We start from the raw sequence: 5,919 nt of genomic DNA on the forward strand, positions 1-5,919 counted from the left end.
TTGAGCCTATAATTCGGGTTCTTAGAGAAGCTAAATAAGAAGGAGAACCCAAAGAAAAACATATAGGCATCCTCCTGAATATTAACCTTCATCAGGCGATGAAAGGAGACAGAGACAGAGACCCACATTGGAGCACTGGACTGAAATCTCAAGGTCCAAATCAGGAGCAGAAGGAGAGAGAGCATGAGCAAGGAACTCAGGACCCTGAGGGGTGCACCCACACATTAATCCTCTTTTTATAAGATGTTGTTCTTAGCTGGGGGGGGGGGCACAGGCCTTTAATCCCAGCATTTGGGAGGCAGAGGCAAATGAATCTCTAGGTTCAAGTCCAGTCTGGTCTACAGTGAGTTCCAGAACAACCAGAGTTAAACAAAGAAACCCTGTTTTGAAAACAAAACAAACAAAGAGTTATTCTTATTTTTATCTTCTTAAATTTATATGTATGTGTGCTGAGCGTATGCCTTGAAGGCCAGGAGAGGATTCAGTTCTCCTGAAGCAGGAGTATATGGGTGTGGGAACTGAAGTGGAGTCCTCTGGAAGAGCAGCAAGTGCTCTTACTGCTGAGCAGATTCACCAGCTCCTTCACAAGCTCAGTTCATCTTGTCACGTTTTCTAGTCTCTTTTCCCCTGCACCCTGAGGCAGAACATGATCAGGGAGCCTGTCTCAGAGGAGGTTACTCACCTTAAGTCACGCAGGAAGCAGAGAGAAACAGGAAAGAGTAAAGATAAAAGAAAGCTCTCAAGAACATGCCTTTATGACCTCCCTCCTCCAACCAGCCCACCTCTGAAAATTTCTACTACCCTCCAATAGTTCATTTAAATTATGAATCCATCAGTGGGTTCAGGTATGTCCACACTGTAGCCCGCAGGCTACCTGTGATCCAGCACTAATTCATCAACTAATTTCATTTATAATTTGATTAGGAGAATACTTCTCAATTCTCAAAAGAGTTCGTTTGCATGGAACTGCAGCATGAACTTTGTGTCGGGAGTGAGGGGAAAGAGCAGCTGCGCTCTCCCATGGCACCTAGATTGAGCACTTCCCTGAAGCTGTACTGACCTTGACTAATGAGGCCAAACATCGTGACCTTGATGCTGGAAAGACTTTCAGGGCTAGCTGGCATTGGGAGTTTTATTAAAGATATTTAATGTCAGCTTAAGCACGAGAGTTAAGAGAAAGACGCACTCCAGAGGAAGTAATACACAACAGAGTACATGTGTAGGCCTCTCCAGGAGTCACAGAAAGCAAGACACCTCTAAGTGTGGCATGGGTTTCTCAGGGAGTGAGCACTTCGAAGCTGGGCAGTGGTGGTACATACCTTTAATCCCCGCCCTCAGGAGGCAGAGGTAGGCGGATCTTTGTGAGTTTGAGGCCAGCCTGACCTACAGAGAAAGTTCCAGGACAGGCTCCAAAGCTACACAGAGAAACCCTGTCTCAAAAGAGAGTGAATACTTCATACTAGTCATAGAAGCCATTTTGGTGGCTTTCAAACCCAAAGGTTAAGAAACCTTTTTTAGGGGCTGGAGAGATGGCTCAGGTTAAGAGCACTGGTTGTTCTTCCAGAGATGCTGAGTTCAGTTCCCAGTAACCGCATGGTGGCTCACAGCTATCTGTCTTGTGCTCTGTGCTGGCATAAAGGCAGACATGAAGACAGAGCACTGGTACATAAAATAAACAAATCTTTAAAAAGAGAAACCTTTTTATCCCCCCCCCCCCACTTTTGATAAGAGGTATACATGAAGTGGCTCTGGGTGTGCTTTGGATGAAATTACAGTCTGATACCAGAAGCTACTAGGGTTGCACAAGGGTTTAAGGCGTATCCCTTCCCTGTAACCAGTTCTTGGTGAGAGTCCCAGAAAACTGCAGGCTTGTGAATGGGAAAGCAGGTGGCCATAGGCAGCTGTTAATTGTGCAGGAATTCTTGTTCAACTGCTGGTGAGAGGTGTCAATCAGACACTTGAGTTTGGGGGCTTCTTTTTCCTTTTCATCCTCTCCCCATTTTGGCTGCCTTTCTCTCCTGCCTTATTTGTAGATTTCAATGTTGCGGTCCAGTCAAAAGGCTATCTGTGCCTGGATCCACTAATAAAGCTAGAGTTCTCCTGGTGATTGAACGCACCAAAAGTACAAGCCGTCAAATGCATCAACCTCGTCTTCTTTTTTCTTCATGTAGTTAAAGTTTATTTGAACACAAACCCCTTTCTCTGTCTATAAGATTGTTGTCAGCATGTTCTGCCAAGGGGACAGATTTCTGCAGGTGTCTAAAGCCAGGTCTTTGGCTCCCACCTGCTTCTCTTACTCCGGCAGATACATACACACATATTGTTGCTAGTCTCTCCAAGGAAGTCTCTTGTTCTCATGATTTCTTCCGAGAAAAAAAGGGGACCTGGGTAGAGACGTGGGCTGCTTTTGAGTAGATGAAGCCATTCACTATACCTTGAGGTCTCTGTGGCTAGCTCTACTGCAGGTGTCCACTGAGGCTCTTCTGTTTGCCATTTTCTGTGGGAGATGGGGCGTTTTGATTCTCACAGAAAACGCTGGCCTGTGTCACCAAATGGCTGTGTTGACCCCCACTGAAGCAGCTTCCCCTGGCAGTTTTGGTGACTGTGCATTAATTGTATGGCCAGCTCATGCTTTCTCTTGAGCAGGGGCTGCACCCCCGGTTTGTGCTTACACCACGCTTTCTGAGTTCTCTTTGGACAGGGTCTCAGCCGCTGCCTCGGCCCACGTCTCAGAGAGCATGTAGGGGTCATGGAAATCTTGAAATCATAGCATCATCCAGGGCAATGTTGCCCCACCTGTCCTTGACAAAAGGATCCCTTTGTGAGCCTCCATCAGCAATTTGACAGCTTCGGTGTGTCCTTCAGCTGCAGCAACATGCAAGGCCGTGCGGAAATCGTCGTCTTTCTGCTCCACATCCATGGCCAACAGAGCAAACCTTCACAAAGCCGAAACAGCTCCACTATATGCAGCAAATAAGTCTTGTTTCAGGCTTCCCCTCCTTCCTTCCGTGGGCCTAACTTCTGATTACAGTGCTGCAGGTTGTCATAGTTGTGAAAATTAAAGAGACACCAACTTCTGGCAGAAGCTGATGCCCCTTTGGCTGTTCCCCAGCTTGTCTAATGGAGGTGACAGACACATCATCCCCATGGCATTGGGTACAACCAGGAAGATGGCTTCTGACACAGCTGAGTTGGCTGCAGACCCACACAGAAGGCAAACTGGCCAGAGAAGTCATTCATGCCGCAGGAGTGCATGAGGCTGAGGGTCTTATGCACTGTTTCAGCACTTAGGACGCTCTTGCCTGTGATGGGGCAGAAGTCACCGCTGCGAGAGTGGTTGCCATGACACTGCCTGATTCACAGGTAACCTTGACCAGGCACACCTGGAAAGAGAGATCGAGGGCAGCCATCATGTCCATTCCCCTGGGGAAGCACTTCTTTTCCTTGAGGCAGTAGCCGATGGTGTAATTCCGATCCCCAGTTTCCTTCTCCGACTGGACTATGGCATTGCCGAACCCTGTGAATTCCTTCCCAGCCATCTTGTTCAGATACTGCAGTACGAAATCAAACTTCTCTGCTTTGTTAAAGTCCATCTTGGTCAAGGAGCTGATGACAATGGCAGCAGCTTTGGCCGTGGAGTTATGGGGGATTCTTTCCTCATTGAGGAGAGTTGGTTATAGCGCAGACCCCTGGGTTCCTTGCCCACAAACTTGTGCGCATAGTCAATGCCTATAGTGCTCACAGAGATGGCATAAGTGAGGGGCTTGACAGAGAACTGCAGGCAGAAAGGGATCTTCGTGTAGCCCAGAGTGCTGCTGGCCATCTTCGGTGCCCAAGGAAACACCCCCAAAGGTCTGTGTTTGACTTGGCCAGGTGAGGGATGTAGGCTTCTGCTTTGCCTTCAGTGAGCTCTTTGGCCCATGAACTCCTTAAAGTCAGGAATGACGAACTTCTTTCGGAATGCCCGAGTCAGGAGCACAGTGTTGGGGCTTACACACTTTTGGAGGAGATCTGGGTCTAAAAGGCCACCACTGCTGGGCTCTTGGACCAAGCACTGCATCTTGCTCATGCAGTCCTAGAGCCGTGGGGCTGATGTCTGCACTCCAGTGGCTTTCAGGGCAGTAGAGAACTTGTGGATGGGGATCTTTTCTTGTCACTCAGCAATGGTGTAGAAGAGCAGGTCACCAAGTCGAGGCAGCATGCTGCTGTTTGATGCATCATGATCCCTGTGCTGCAGCAGGCTGGTGGGTCCCCTTGCCCTGTGCTGTGGCCTCACTGTGGTTGTCCCGGACGACCCCGCCCAGGAGTGGGCCCAGGGCTCTGGTGATCCCAGCCTTCTTGCCAGCGAGAGCGTTCTGCAGAGCCCTCATGGAGCGCATGCCATCTCCGGCAGAGCAAGACGCTCCAGACCAGCGAGCAGCAGCAAAAAGGGAGGGATGGAAGAGTGGAGGCTGTGCCTAGGGGCGGGAAAACGGTCACATGAACTTCTTATGGCAAGGTTTGGAACCTTCCCCCTCACCACTACTTTTCTCCCTCAGAAATTTTGATGTGTCCTGAATTTATATGTAAATAAAATAGATATACAGACAATGGGGATGTACGTAGCTCAGTTGGTAGAATGCAATATTAATATTATATAAGCACAGAATTTAGCATGTGGACACTGGAGGATCAGAAGTTCACAATTATTCTCTAACACAATACAATCCAAAGATACACTAATTTGATATTTACGTGTGGTAGTTTTAATGTAATTGGCTCCTGTAAGCTCATAGGGAGTGGCACTGTTAGGAGGTGTGGCTTTGCTGGAATAGGTATGGCCTCATTAAAGGAAGTATGTCACTGTGGGGGTGGCTTTGATGTCTCACACGTGCTCAAGCCTGCCCAGAGCCTCAGATCACTTCCTGTTGCTCGTGGGTAGAAATGTACCTCCTTCTCAGCTCCCAGCTTCATCTACAACACTATGTCTGCCTTGCTTCCTGCCACGCGGATGCTGGATTAAACCTCTGAAGTGAGGAAGCCACCCAATTAAATGTTTTCTTTTGTAAAAGTTGTGGTAAAGGTGTCTCTTCACAGCAATAGAAACCCTAAGTAAGACACATGATAAGGAATGGTGATAGGAAATAATTAAGCTTTTGTTTTTTGCTTTTTGTAATTAAACCATTATGTTTTTCTCTGTCTCTCTCTTTTTTGGTTTGGGGTGGGGCAGGTTGCTCTCAAAACTGCTGTTAAACTTTTCTGATTGTCCTACCGCTACCTTCTGAGTGCCTGGCCTTTCTCCTTTTTCCTTCCCTCCCTTTCTCTCACTTTTTTTCCCTTTCTGTGAGTGTGTGTGTGTGTGTGTGTGTGTGTGTGTGCGTGCGCACTCATGACATTTGAGAACCATTTTTTATTAGAGTTAGAGAAAGAAACAATGGGGAAGGCAAACTTCAAATCCCAGCAGCTGCCAGGAGGGCGGGGGAGACAGGAGAAAAAGTCCTGCCTTTAGTGTTAGACACAGGTCAGCAATCAACTAGACAAAGGGAGTGTCGGGGGAGGCGGAGGGTAATGGGATAAGCAGAGTCTTCAGAGAAACAGGGAAAAGTACACAGTGTCAAGAAAACCATGCTTAGGCCTTGGCTGGTACCTGGAAAGAGATGTAAAAAGCTGTGTTGCTTGTAGGTTAGAACTCAGAGGAAGCAGGCTAAGAAGATTTGCAGGCAGTGTCCCCTGATACTTTTTTTTCTAAATGACATCTAACATTTTATTATTCTAAATAAAGCCTTTTTATTTTTATTTTTTGTGGTCTTATTTTGTGGTGGGCAGGGCTCCAAACTTGCCCTGTAGACCAGGCTGCTCTTGAACTCAGAGACAGACCCTCTTGTCTCTGCCTCCTGAACGTAGGGATCAAAGGCATCTGCCATCATGCCCATCATATAT

At 47.5% G+C, this 5,919-nt stretch overlaps 1 pseudogene; it reads right to left on the reverse strand.

The window, feature by feature from the left end:
* Positions 1 to 186: 186 nt before the first annotated feature.
* LOC126487899 (glutaminase liver isoform, mitochondrial-like) overlaps positions 187 to 5,919 on the reverse strand; it is a 24,616-nt pseudogene continuing 18,883 nt past the window's right edge.

This window comes from Alexandromys fortis, unplaced genomic scaffold (assembly GCF_014885135.2).
Source record: "Alexandromys fortis isolate MF-2015 unplaced genomic scaffold, M_Fortis_MF-2015_v1.1 scaffold_176, whole genome shotgun sequence".
NCBI classification, from domain to species: domain Eukaryota; kingdom Metazoa; phylum Chordata; class Mammalia; order Rodentia; family Cricetidae; genus Alexandromys; species Alexandromys fortis.